Source organism: Callospermophilus lateralis, chromosome 8, assembly GCF_048772815.1.
Source record: "Callospermophilus lateralis isolate mCalLat2 chromosome 8, mCalLat2.hap1, whole genome shotgun sequence".
Lineage (NCBI taxonomy): Eukaryota > Metazoa > Chordata > Mammalia > Rodentia > Sciuridae > Callospermophilus > Callospermophilus lateralis.
The window spans coordinates 57,121,834-57,137,230 of NC_135312.1; positions in this window are offsets into that span (position 1 = coordinate 57,121,834).

Sequence of the window (15,397 nt, forward strand, 5' to 3'; positions counted from 1 at the left end):
TTGTTACTTATGGGCAAACTGACCAATAAGTGACCAACCTGTGCCTTATATAATGGAGAGCATCTCTATTCTGGAGAAAACCATCCCCTAAAGAAAAAAACAAAGAACATTGGCCTTTCATCAGATCTTCAAGGAAAATTGTAAAGGGACACACACCGTTCCAGACCTGCCACCTGAAATTATACCATCTGAAATAAAGATTCTTGTTGTCTGAAATTTGAATCCATTTGTTTGCAGCCTATTGTCTTGCTGTTCCCAAATAGGTTTCTCCACCATGCATTACACTGACATCAAGCCAGAGATGAGAAAGCAAGGAATCCCTGTGGACCTTGGGCAGCACTATAGACAGCTAAATCTCAAGAAAGCATGTGACTTGTCCATAAGGAAGCTGTCTGTTGCCCACTGCAGCATGTAGTAATGACCTTGACAGCCCTTTCTCCTTTGCCTCCTGCTCCCCACATTCTCACGGTCCCTCTCACATTGTCAGCGCATTCCTATTATTCAGGTGAAAAACTTTGAGTTCTTCAGGAAAAAGATGAGATAGCAATAAAAAATATTTGCACAGTGTAGGGAGAAGCCGTGTATCTGAACCAAAACCCATATTATCAGAAACACTGAATGAGTTTCAAAAATGAGGCCCAGTTTCTCACTGCCATGATTATAGTGAAAATGCAAAAGGAATAATTCCAACCATTCCAAATGGTGTTCTTGTTCCCTGACTAGGCCACCACAAAGGGTGCTATCAACTTATGTAAACTCAGCACCTCCCCCATACTTGAACACTAACATCCTGCAAAATAAAAAATAACAGAACACTGCGACTCACTGCAGTTACTCCCAAACAACTGCAGGGGCTGAGCCTTTTCAATGTCTAGCACAAATTTTCAATAACACTCTATCAATAAATTCCCCTAAATTGCATCCCTTTTCCTGGCAGTTTATTGATTTTTTTTTTTAAAAAAAAGCAACAAAATAAAATAAAGACAGCAAATTTTCTTCATGTTCTGGAAACTATTATTCCAAGCCTTTAAGAGCAAAGGCAAAGAAACACCAGCGGTGCTATGATTTGATCTCACTCATATTTACGGTAAAGGTAATTTCTAAATACATATTATTGTATTGTTATCCTTTAGTGAGAAGAAAAGGAAAGAATGGAATTGGACTTATGCATAATTACCTAGTATACTCATTAGGCAGGAAGAATAGCAGTTTAGTAGTGATCAGTACTATCTGGCTCCAAAATATTTTTCATTCCCAATTTTGATCAAACACTGTCTTTCTAAACCTTTCTAAGGGAGGAGTTGGCTTATAATTACCCCCACCTTCCTACCCACTTACTTGTCTGGGTGGTGGTAGACTGAAGCCAGTAAAAGAGAAACCCTTATACCACAACCTTTTGAAAATTGTTTTTAAGGAACAGGGCTATACCAAAAGGCTGGGTGATCTGATGATGCATAAATTATCTGGGCCAAAAGGGTGAAGTCAAGGCTGAATTCTATTCAACAACTTAGCATTTGGTGCAAAAGTACTTTTGTAGCCAGGTAGAGGGGGTCATCCTATATCTATTTTGTCTACTCAAATAGGGTGCCTTCTAATTCATTAAAAGACCATATAGGTAGCTTCTACTCTAGCATAAGCTCCCACATTATGTTAGTTCACTGTAAAGGTTTAGGGCTTCCTTTCTCCATAAGGTTTACATGCCTGTCTATAATTAAAACATATCACATTGTAGTATGTCTATCTTCCCATAAGACTGCAAGATTTCTGGAAGCAGACATTGAGTTTTATTCTCATTTCTTAGCATAGGAGCTGGTATGAAATAAATAGTGCCGATATTTGAAAAACATGTTTGTTAAATGAATGTTTGAAAAGGTGAACAGATGGATGGAGAAATGAGTTAAATCCAGAAAAGACCTCTAAAGAATATGAAAATTGGCTTGAAGTCAGGGTCCAGGACTCCTCTTCCTGATCTTTTTCTATCCTTTGACACTCTCAGTGAGAGAAGGAGAGTAAATGTAAAATAAAAGAGCTAAGGGGATATTTTGTTAATGACATCATTTCTCAATGAGCCATTACAACTGTATGCTACTAACATGTACCTTTATTTTTCAAGATTCTGATGAATATTTTCAATTTGACCCTCTGCATCAAATATCCACCCATCTTCACCTCACCTGGTACTCTAGGAGACTGATCTACCTGTGTCAACTACATCAACAGAACTTAACACCAAGGCAGGCCATGCTGGGGCAGCTGGTATTTGTTGGCTCTCCCCCTCCCACTCCATCAACATTTTTTTTCCCTGTATGTTTTTTAAGATAAATATAGATCTTCCCCTGTATGTCTGAGGGACACTCTCATACCTGTGAAGTCTCAGGTGAGCACTCTGACCTTCCATGGAGAGTAACTTTAATGGGGCCTTCATTTCCTTGGAAACCAGCTTCTGCCAGAGCCCTGAGTCGTTTAACATCAACAGCAGTAAATCTACTCTAAGCACATCAGAACAAATGAACGTCTTTAAATTTAACAAATCTGAACACTTTGATCCTGTTGATTCATTATCCTCACTGGAGGCAAGCTGGAGGGCTCTGTCTTTTAAGAGCTTTGTTCTCTAATCTGCCACTTCCCAGACTTTGTCAAAGGAAGGCACATTTAGAAAATGACACTATTTGTAACCACAATGCAGCAAGGAGTTGAGAATTTGTGCTGCCATATGCAGCCAACCTGGGGGCTCCAACCCCAGTGCATCCAGAGCCCCAAAGGCTGAGGGGATCAGTATCTTACTCTACTGGCAACCGTCTGTGTGGTACAGCAGACAAGGGTGCTGGACACAGACACTATGGAATACGCTGCCCACACTGGACACTGGATGCTGGACATGGATGATACCACTAGAACTATGCAGGGCCTCTTTGCCTCAGAAAATTGTATGTCATGGTGACCTCCACTACTGTCATTCACAGAATGGATGTGCATGTGCGTGGCTTATTGAGCAGAGCTGGCAGAGGGGGCCGGCCATTTCCCAGTGAAGAGCCTCCAAGCCTGCTTACTGGGTTCTCTAGGAAATTGCACCACCTTTTTATTTGCTATTCCAAATTTTTTCACATTGTTCTAAATTCAAATCAACAGGACAAAGTATACATGAAGAAGTCCCACTCCCTCTCCCTATGCACCCCATGGTCCCTTACGGCCTTTAGGTAACACATATTCAAGTTCATGTATCCTTCCAGCATTTCCTTCTGCAGAAATGACTAGAAATGAATGGTTTTATTGTAAATTGACAATGTATAGTTGCATATATTTATGGAGTACAGTGGACATTGTGATTTATGAATATAACATAGATTAAATCAAATTAGTTAACTTTCCCATTACCTCAAATAATTAACTTTTTTGTGATAAAAAATTTTAAATTTACTCTTTGCCATTTTGAAACGTACACTACTGTATTATCAATTATATTCACCAAGATGTGCCATAGATCTCACAAAAACTTATTTATTCTTCCTTTCTGACTCTTCATACCCTTTGACCATTGTCTCTTCATTTGCCCCAGGTTCTAGCCTCAATAACCATCATTCTACTTGGCTTCTATGAAGTTTTGTTTTTTTTTTTTTTGTTATTTTGTTTTGTTTAGCTTTCACATATAAGTGAGATCACATGTCATTTGCCTTTCTGTGCCTGGCTTATTTCACTTATTATAATGACTTCAGTGCCATTTATGTTGTCAAAAAAGGCAAAATTTCCTTCTTTTTTAAGACTAAATAGTATTCCATTGTACATAGATACTATATTTTCTTTAACCATTCAGCTGTTGACTGACATTTAGGCCGAGTCCATACCTTAACCATTGTGAATAGAGCCTCAGTGAACATAAGACAATCTCTTTAAAAAAAAAAAAAAAAAAACTGATTCCAAATTTTGGGGGTAAACCTAAAAGTGAGATTGTCTTTCCTCCTTCTTACCCCAAACAATAGCATTCTAAATATATATGTGTGTGTGTGTATGTATATATATATATATACTTACTTTGAACCTTGACTTTTTGCACTTAACAAATGTCTACATCAGCACTCATAGAGCTTTCTTGTTCTCTTTTATAATGACATAGTTTTTTGTTGTTGTTGTTTCTAATATTGGACATTGAACCTAGGACCCCAGGCATGCTAGGCAAGTGCTCTACCACTAGGCTAAATCTGAAGATCTTTTTTACTTTTTGAGACAGGGTCTTGCTAACTTGCTGAGGCTGGCCTTGAACTTGTGATCCTTGCCTCAGCCTCCTGAGTAGCTGGGACTACAGACATATGCCACTGTGCCCGGCTACAGTGGCATAATTTTCCATGTTGTGGATGTACCATGGTTTAGTTTAACCAGTATCTATTGATGTGTTCTTGGCTTGTTCTCTATTTTTTGCTACTATAAACAACAATGCATGCGTCACTTGTTATGTACATAGGTATGTTTTTAGAAGAAACTCCCAGAAACAGGATCGCAAGGCCAAAGGATAAGTGCATTTATAATTCTGATAAATATTGCCAAATTGCCCTCCAGAGAAGTTTATTATTTTGTACCCCTATCAGCTGTGTCTGAAAGTTCCTCTCTCCCTCACAGTCTTGCCAACAGAGTATGTTCTTCAACCTCTGGATTTTTGCCAATCTGATGTATTTTAGTGTAGTTTTAAATTTCATTTATCTTACAAGGAAAGTTTATCATCTTTTCATTTGTTAAAAGCCATCTGTACTTTCTGTTAATAAATCCTCTAACAAAATTAGCTAGAGCTGGTTTCTATTGCTATATATTGTTGCACTGTTTTAAAACCATCTCTCCTGAAAGCCAGTGTATTTGTCCAAGCATTTAATTCAACAGTGGTACATGAAGTACCAAAGTGAAGGAGCTAAATTTTACCCAAGTGCACATCCTTCTAGAGATAGAGGGAAAGAATTAAAAGATAACTATAGGTCAACTCCATCTCCAGCATCTGGTCAAATCTCCTAGACTTGGTCATATCTTGCACTGTTACACGCTTGAACTGGGAATGAGCAATACAACAACAAAGACCCGTTTTTGAAGTTCTATCCCTAGTCCACATTTCAACAATTTCAAAACATCTACAAATGTTGTATTCTTGTATCTTCCTCCTCTTTTCTTTCTCCCCCGCTTGCTTTCCTTTTATTCTTTCTGCCTTCTCTTATTATTCCTGAGAAAGTCAATCGTAAGTTGAGGGGGCAAGTAAAGATCAAGCTATCACAGTTTTTTCCTAACATACCTTGCTTTTTTCCCCAATGAATTTCAAAGACTTCAACAAATTCTTATAATTTAACTTGACATCTGCATATGGATTCCTCCCAATAGTCTCAATTCAGAAAAGAAAATCAGGATTTGCAGGAATCATTGGAGGAATGTAGAACTGGAGGGAATTCTCTTAGCCACAGAAGCCAATTCCAGCCAAGCTAGTTAGCAAAACCTCAGACCAATCAAGCAGTGACTTCACTCAGAGACATAAAGCAGTAGACTCAGCACCCAGCAGACAGGACTCAACACCAGAAAAGTTAACCACATATACACAGTATTGGTTACTACTGGGAGGCTCAGAATATCTATAAAGACATGGCAGGATCCCACCAGAGGGTGCGGAATTCAGTGGGGAAGAGGGGAACACATGATATGGGTACTAACTCTAAGAAAGACCAGCAAGTGCTAATCTGGGGTTCAGGGCTAAATCTTGCTGCTAAAAAGGATATGTAAAGAGACAGAGAAGATTTGTTGACCAAGAGGTCAAGGAAGATCCATCCTCCAGCCAAAGACCAATTTACAAGTGCTACCAAGAGGTAGATGGAGGGCTGGGGATGTGGCTCAAGTGGTAGCGCGCTCACCTGGCATGCGTGCGACCCGGGTTTGATCCTCAGCACCACATACAAAGATGTGGTGTCTGCCGAAAACTAAAAAATAAATATTAAGAATTCTCTCTCTCTCTCTCTCTCTTTAAAAAAAAAAAAAAAGAGGTGGAAACAAAACTAAATCCACATTTTGATGTGGTCACTTTAACATGTCTTAGAAAACAAATCATTAAAATGTCATTATTTAAATATATTACCAAATAATTTGGGTAACAGGTATCCTCACTCCTTTGCAGAGCCTAGAGTGAGTAAAGCTCAACAGCAAGATTAAGGTCAAGTGGTCAAGTGATGTGGGATGGGCATTGGGAATACCAAAACTTGGTTACGAGAGAGAGAGAGAGAGAGAGAGAGAGAGAGAGAGAGAGAGAGAGAGAGAGAGAGAGAGAAACCATGTTTTATTTCATGTTAATGAATCACTTTGAAGAAAGTCATGTTATAGTGGCTTGGGAGGCTGAGACAGAAGGATCATGAGGTTAAAGCCAGCCTTAGCAAAATCGAGGCATTAAGCAACTCAGTGAGACCCTGTCTCTAAATAAAATACAAAATAGGGCTGGGGATGTCTCAGTGGTTGAGTACCCCTGAGTCTGATCCCCGGTATCCCCACTACCACCACCACCAAAACAAAAAGGAAAGTCATGTTAAAACACTGCTTCACCAGGTGTCTCTCCAGGAACTGGAGCCCAGGTCTGAAGAGCTGGCTCCAAAGAGGCTCCTATCACAATAGGTGTGGTGCTTGGGAGCCCAAGAGCTGAGGCCAAACCTCCAGATTACGAATTGGCTCAACAGGAGTATGTCGCTTCCCATCAAACTATACCATCGGGATCCTCTCAGAACAAGGGCAGTTCCAGACCCGCAGAGAGAAATCTGAGAAAATGTTGACCCAAAAAATTGGACAAGGACAAACTCGAGCGATCACAAGAAGAAGCCAATGCCACCATTGAGAAGCACACGGACCCTCTCTTTTTCCACCAATCCAGAGCTAGCCTCTGGCTGTCCAGTGTGGCTGGTCTTGTTCACTTAGTCCTGTCCAGAGTTCCCATGATGGGTGATTAAAAAAAAAAAAAAATCGCCATGATACTTTTACGGATTACATCCCATCTCATTGAAATTTTGTATGGGATAGGTGATTATAGAAAGTTAAAATTATAACAATCATCATGGAAGTCTCACTTATTTTATATTTCTTCATTATTTTTGCAGCTGGCTTTCATGGTATATGTGAAATTACAGTTCAGATAAAGTCTTTCTCAAAACAGAAATCAAAATCAAAAACCCAAAACCTAATTCTCTAAGCCTCTAACTTAGAGCCTATAATTCAGAAAGAATATAGACTTAGGCTATGTAGAAAAATAGTAATTTACCTATTATAACAGACTATTCAACTTCATTGATTTTGTGTTTAGTTCTCTCTGGCTACCTTTCTTTTGTGCACATTTCACATAGTCCCATCAGGCAGGAAACCTGTCTTTCGGACACAAATAGGGCCTTGTGCAGTAGCTACTGTCACCAGCATGGCCTCCCTCACATCTCATTAGGGTTCGGCAGCTGGGGCTGTCAATAACATTACTAAGTTAAGCTCGTGAAGTTTTGTTTATTTATTTATTTTTGGTCTAAGCCCTCTAATCCAGGCATTTGTAAACCAGCCATAACAGCAAGTGTCTGCAGACATTAACTAATTCATTTGCTACACTTTCCCCTTTGGGGTACTATGTGTAATAGAATACCTGTCAGGACACTGCAGAATGGGAATTACAGGAACGTTTTTGACAGGACACTAGTGTTGTGTCTTGATAATTTACTGAAACCACCTGGTTTCAGATGGCATCCTCTGGGTAATGTTTAACTGTATTGCTTTAAAATCCTTCAAATCCATAGAAAAATTAATAGTGTAATCTTTCCTCTAGATTCACATTAGTTCTAATTCACTGGGGTGTGTGTGTGTGTGTGTGTGTGTGTGTGTGTGTGTGTAGCATCATTTGGGAATAAATTGCAGCTATGACACTCCAACACTGTATACTTTAGCACCTCTCAATAAAGACATTCTCCTACCTAAGTACAATAACATTAATAGACCACAGTATTTAAATATAATCATATAGTATGTAATCCTGTTCAAACTTTTATTTGACCCGATCAATGAGTACTGTTTTTCTCTTTTAGACCCAAGGTCCAATTGAGGATGGCACACTGCATTTTGTCACCATATCTTCCCATTTTCCTTTTCTCTCAGTTCTCCATTTCAAACTCTGTCCTCTGCTCCCTTTTTGGATATTTTATCCTTTTGCATTTCTGAAAAATGTATTATTTTGTAAAATGTTCCACAGCCTGGATTTCCCTTATCAGTTGATTCAGATTAAACATTTTGACAAGTTCTGGTCAACATTATGTAATTGATGTCATATCATTCCCAAATATCTCATTAAAAGACATTTAATAGCTCATTATTTTAATAACTCATTTTTAATGATGCTAATTTAGATCATTTGGGTAAGAAGGAATCTGACAAATTCCTTCATTGTAATGTTACCTTCTCCTTTTGTAATAAACAAAATAACAAGTGACACTTTAAGATGAGGTGAATATTCTCCCTGACAACTTTTCACCCACTGATTTATGCATTCATTAATGACTCTTGCTTACATTGACTATTATAAGGTTGATGGCAAAATGATGATTTTCAAATGCAACCATTCCTTTCTACATGTATAGTTGGAATTCTGTTGGAAAAGAGTTTTTTCTTCACCCCTGACTGCCACTACTATTTTTTAAAAATAACTCTGGAACTCAATATTTCATTAAAATCCAGTGTCACAATCCATATTGTCATTGTCCATTTGTGACTCATATTTTTGAAAATGTGATAAGAATCCACATTAAGTTAGTACAGTTTATAATTTTACTACCTTATCACATATTATAATTAATTATAGGTGAGATGTTATACTTCATAAAAATAATAATTTTAATGTCAAGGTCCATACTGGGGAATTAGTAATATGACCCAAATGTTCCCATGCACTCCAACTTCTGGAATTATTATTCAAACAAAATAACTTTTCTTCCCATCTCACAAAATAGTAGGAAATCCAGCAGCATCCTCAGTGTCCTCAAAAGATTTGGGGCACTGAGGGAGAGTTAACAGTCTCATTTGAATAACTACCAGCCCAATTCCCCATGACCTCAGATCAAGCCAATGGATGTTGCCATCCCCCACCATATCTCCCCAAGCATGGATTCAGTACCTTCTTTACTTCTTAAGTCTTTGCTGAAAACAGAGTAATGGCAACAACATATAGGAAGTAATTGAGCCTTCCACACCAGCCATCTTTGCTTTAGGAAGGGAGCATTGTTTGAATGAAATGCATCCATTTTCTTATTCAGTTTAGCATAAGTCCTTTCAGAGTCATCTCTCCTGTTAATAAGACGGGCATGAGGCACCGTGCAAATGGAGCAACTATGGCAAGCACTTCATTTATGGTAAGTCTAGAATCATGCAATCATCAGTTTTTAAGTTCCCCAGTCAGCAACATTATTCTATTCTTTGCCTCAATCATCCCACCTATGTTTATCTTTTCAATCACCTTCCTGACTTCTCACCGGGCAACACATCCTTTTACCACCTTAACAAAATCCCATTTGCCACATAAAATAAGATATTCACATGGGTTAGAATTAGAATGTGGACGTCTTTGTGTTTGTGTGAGGGGACATTATTCTGCATGTATACATACTCTGTCTCTCTCTCTCTCTCTCTCTCTCTCTCACACACACACACACACACACACACACACACACAGAAGTCCATGTCCTAATTTCTTTGTTAAGGATCCCGAGATGAGCAGTTTATCCTGGTGGGCCCTATGTAATCCTGAGTCTTTAAAAGATGGAAGAGGGAGGCAGAAGGTGAGAGTCAGGTAGATTTGAAGGCATCATGATTTTGATTTGAAAATGAAGAAAGGAGTCATGAGCCAAGGAATGTTGCTAGCCTCTAGAGGCTGAAAAAAATCAGGGAAAAGGATTCTCCCTTCCTTCCTCAAGAACTTTCAGAGGGAATACAGCCAGTTTTTAATCCAGTAGGACCCATCTTGGCTTCTGACCTCCACAACAACAAATTTGTATTATTTTAACACACAACATTTGTGGAAATTTGTTACAGCAGCCATAGGAAACTCATATATTTTTCTTTCTCACTTGAGTTCTGTACAAATTAGGAGAAAGGTAAGGAAAAAGGTCGAGAGAAAAATATCCCCTTCATTTCTGATAAGGCTGGCAGGATAAAATGTGACTCAGATGTAATGACCAGGGGCTTCCAAAACCCTGTCCAGACAAACTTCACTGCCAGCCGCAGGCAGTGCTAGTCCCCTGAAAGTGCCAGCTGGGGCATGCTGCACAGCTCACAGCAGGAGTGCACAGGGGAATGCACCAGGCTTTCTGTGGGCAGGCAGACTTCCAAGAAAAAACAGAGGAAACAGGCAGAGTTGGGCATCCCTGGTTCTCATCCCAGACACCCCAGGGAGGAGCAGGTGAGGAGGTAGACTGAAGCTAATAGATGTCCTTCCATGTGGAAACAAGAGGGAAAGGAAATCAATGTTGAATGTCTGCACGGTGGAGCACTGCTCTTTTTACTTGGGACATTTCCTCCCTAGGCCATATGCCACTCAGGGAAGCATTGTAAGCATTAAGAGCATGGCTCTGCAGCCCACCTGCCTGGATTCAAAATCTGGCTTCATCAGTTTCTAGCTAGTAGCTTACCCACTCTGGGGTTCAGGTTTAAAAAGTGGGGAAGGTCAAGAGGGGGATTGTTACATATTAATAACTTATTTCATGATTTTAATGTGAGAATTAAAATAATGAATGTAAAGTACTCAGCACTGAATATTGTTGACTATTATTATTAAGTACCTTTTCCACATGTTGCCACATGTTATACAAAAGTGTTTTTATTTAGGAACCAGAGAATTACTATAGGAAGTTTGATAGCTCATGTTGGATAAAGGGTTCTCAACCAGAGGGCATTTGACAATGTCTAGAGATATTTGGTTTTCACAACTGAAGAGTGCTACTGGCACCCAGCAGGTAAGGGGTGAGCAACGCTGCTAAACATCTAACCAAGAGGTGGGACAGCCTTCCACAACTAAGAATTGTCCAGCCTGGATTGTCAGCAGTGAAGAGATAAAGAAATCCTGTATGAGATAACATCAGAGGCAAACTGCAAAAATGGACAAAAAACTTTTAAATTTATATTCAATTTATTAGGCAAATTTATATTCAGTTTATTAGGTAATTATATGTAATGTATAAACCCAACACCAGAATACATCAGGTAGCCCTATGCTATATTGTCAAGAGGGTAAAACAGGAAAATAAAAGGCAGAAACTATTCTGTTGAGTTTTCTTTATTTTACTTAAAAACTAAGGAGTTCTTTTGAAATTTTTTAAATTTCTTTCATACATAACAATAGTGGAATGCATTACATTCATAATTATCCACTCATAGCACAATTTTTCATAACTGTATATAAAGTATGTTCACGGCAAATTGTGCCATTATACGTGAGCTCTTCTTTTTTGCATTATAATTCTTTTTTTTTTAATATTTATTTTTTAGTTCTTGGTGGACACAACATCTTTGTATGTGGTGCTGAGGATCGAACCCGGGCCGCACGCATGCCAGGCGAGTGCACTACCGCTTTGAGCCAAATCTCCAGCCCTGCATTATAATTCTTAATACACCTTTATACCACAATTTATCATATCTGTTTGTATATAAGGTATGTTGACACCAAATTCACATCTTCATACATGTATTTTGTAATTTTTTTCTTAAGGAACTGGAACTCAGCCTCATTGCCCTGCTCACATTAAATAATGACTCTTCTTGATTCTCCCCACTTTAATGCTGCTTTCCTATCCACAGCTGGCTATGAACCTCTCTACAGGATGGACATATTCAACCCACAGTGTGTAGAGAGTTCTTTGACATGTGTGTGCAATAAGCACACACAGTGTGTCTCTTACTTCTTTGAATAAATTTCTAATGGATAGAAGTGGTTGACAATTTTAAAATCAGCATAAAAACATTACCATATTAATAGTAAATTTTGTGTCATCATGTATTTTCTCAATTAACACAGTTAAAAATAAACCTGAAACCTACTGCATGGATGCACCCTTGAAGTGTTGGGATATGGTGCTGGAGGAAGTTGGGAATCTTTTAAAATATGTTCTATATAAATTGTGATCTTTCTTAAATCCATCATGGTTTTGGATCATGTCCCACCACAATCCTTAAAATGCCAAAGAATCTGAATGCTTATATTGGGAAAAAATCTTTGGGTAATTCCCTTTGGATATTTTCTATTTAGCAGAGCTGCAAGAAAATCCCATCCTCTCACCCCAGCACCACTGGTCTCATCCGTATGTCCTAGCATGTTGCTCAGCCTGGGTCTGGGTGAACAATTGGAATGAGAATCCAGCAATGCTTGTCCTATCTCCTGGACAAAAGATTGTATACACTGATATATATGGAGATGAAAGAATAAATAGTTACATGAGAGTGCATACTTAAAAGTCACTTAAACAATACAACTTACTAATTCAACTAACGAGAAGTACACCAGCAAAGAAATTCGAGAGTATTGGTGCAGTAGCTCAAGGACATCAGAGTCATACATCTTTAAAATCTTTCTGGACTGTCAATCTTGGTTGATTTTTTTCTGACAATCTTGTCCTCTCATGGTTCACAAAGACCACAACATCAGTTATAGCCAAAAGCAAAAACAAAAATTAGAAAAAAAAGTTTTCCTTGCCTATCTGTTTTTATCAGAGAAAAATCTTTCCCAGAAGCTCCCCTCGGGGACCACTGACAAAGTTCACAAGTTCACATTGTCAAGTCTAAGTTGCAAAGATATGGAGAAAACAAGCATTGGGATTTTCAGCCTCTATGGATAGTGAGAAATGGGCATTTCCAGCAAAGAGGTACCTACTCCAGTGGAAAACAGAAAGTGGTTAAAAAAAAAATGATGATGAGTGTTTCCCATCCATTCCCATCCACAGCCTGGATGCAGCCATGGCCCCTTTTATATAAGGGCTGTAATTCCAAACTAAAGGGACATATATTTAGACTTTAGCTCAAGAATACCCTCTATTCTAAATCAACTTTTGTTCCAATTTTTCTCTACAATCCATTGCTTCCCGATTTATTTCCAAAGATCTTTATGAAGTTTTCTTTGTGTCCACAGAAATCTAAATTCCTTGTAGAAAAACATTTTTTAAAAAACACTAATAAGCAAGTATTAGACAATGTAAATTATACCACTCTGAAATGAATACTACTCATGTTAATAGTTTAGTGCACATTTCTTTAAATATTGTTGTATTATTGGGTATACATATATTTTGACAAGGTATTTTCCTCATAGTATTTTCTTCTATTGCAGTACAAATAAGAACACAAGACAGTTTACTGTGCTTCACTTTGAAAGTTGAACTATTTTGGAAAGCAAATTGAACTATATAGAAGGTAGCCAATGCAAAATGACAGGCAAAGAGTAAGAAACGGAGTAGTAAAAGAATTTGGAATGCTGTCAATTTAAAGTTAATTCATCAAGTTTATATATCAGTAAATGCGAAGCTACAAAGTATTTGGCAGAAGTGTAACATCTAGTGAAATTAATTTCCAGCCTAGCATTTGAAATGAGAACACCATTAGCTTTCCATGCATACCCTGGTTGGCTTTGACTATTACAGGCATAAATCCTCCCTCTATACTCTACTGTAAATAATGCTATAGCATTAGAAGGATTTAGGGTATTAAGTGTTTGTTCAAGTTTGCAAAAACATTTATACAAATAGCACCTTCATCTTCCAGAGCTTTCTTTGAGCTTTCTCAAATAACATACTCATGTTCTTCCTAAAGTAGCAAATGTAATACCTTTAATCAGCATCACAGAAACATTTGCCTTGTACTTAGGGAAATACCTGCCCCCATCTCACAAATATCATGACAGCTTGATGGAGTGATTTTGACCAGACATCTTGACCTTGCTCTTTTGATGCTGCTGTTTAACCATGGGGATATTTTGTTGTGGTTCAAATTCCAGCTCTACCATTTATGAGATGTGTTCTGGTGACATGTGTCTTAACCTTTATAAAGCCTCCATTTTGTTACCTATAGAGTAGAAATAATACGTATCTCACATCTTGTGGTAAGGACTAATAAATATTTTAAGTGCTTCTGTAAGGTCTAGAAGCTAGGTTGCTCCATAAATGACAGTAATGACAAATCAGCAACCATGGCATTGATGATGGTATTGGATGAAGGACTATTACAAATTAGTACTAAAAAGGTACTCTCTCCTTATCTGAGGTCTGATAGAGCCATCCCTAAATATAGGCAGCTTCAATGAGCTTAATTAGGAAAATTAAATTTACATAAATTTTTGCAGCATCAAAAGAATTTAGAGGCAAGAGCACAACCTCATGTTCAGCAGTGGCACTTACTGATCAAAAGGGATGCTAGAGTCAGATGTACTTCTCACATTTATCTCCTTCCTCAGTGCAGTGACAATTATTTTTTATTAGCACACATATTATACAAAATAATGGATTTCACTGGGGCAGAGTCATACATTCCTACAGGGACTTTGATCCTTTCCACCCTCCATTACTCCCCAAGCCCTCTTTCCCTGCCCTCAGATCCACTCTTCTTCTCTATTAGTTGATTAATTTTTAATATATTAATGACTCACTTTATCAGGCATTTACTAGGTGCTTCTATTTTTGTCTTGGTATGACAAATATTCTAGGAGTTACCACTGGAAAATCTGGATATACTCAGCCAATCGATGGTAAAAAGAGACTATAGTTTGGAAAATGCTACTAACTTGTTCACTAAAATGCACATTAAATAAGGAACTACAGTTTCCCAGAGAACTTTTGTTACTTGGGCTTTGAAAAAGACCATAAATTCTCACTTCCGTGAACATAAGAGTGTATAAAAAAAGAAATTTTGACCCTTGGTGTTCTTGTCTGAAATCATGAGGGAAGGCAATATTAAATCTGAGTTAGCACAATAAGAAATTCAGTCTGGCAATGTACATGGTGACTAAAAATTTTCTCAAATCAAGATGGAATAGTGGAGCTTTTCAATGACTCATTCTCATGAGCAAATGGTCATGCAAGTGGGTACACACACAAACACACACACAGTCACTCATCACCAATATACACAAATCAATCCACTCCTTTAAGAGCTCACTGTCACAAACAAGTGAGAGAGGGAAGGAAGAAGGAAGGAAGGGCATATACCCAAAGGAAATTAACTTACTATGTTGAAGAGACACCTACATTCCCGTGTTTTGTGAGGTGCTCTACAACAACCAAGATGCAGGATCATTCAAGGTGTCCACTGACAGATGAGTAAAGAAAAATGCGTTAATGTGGGGTATATACACATTGGAATATGATTCAGCCATAAAAAAATAAAACCCTGCCATTTG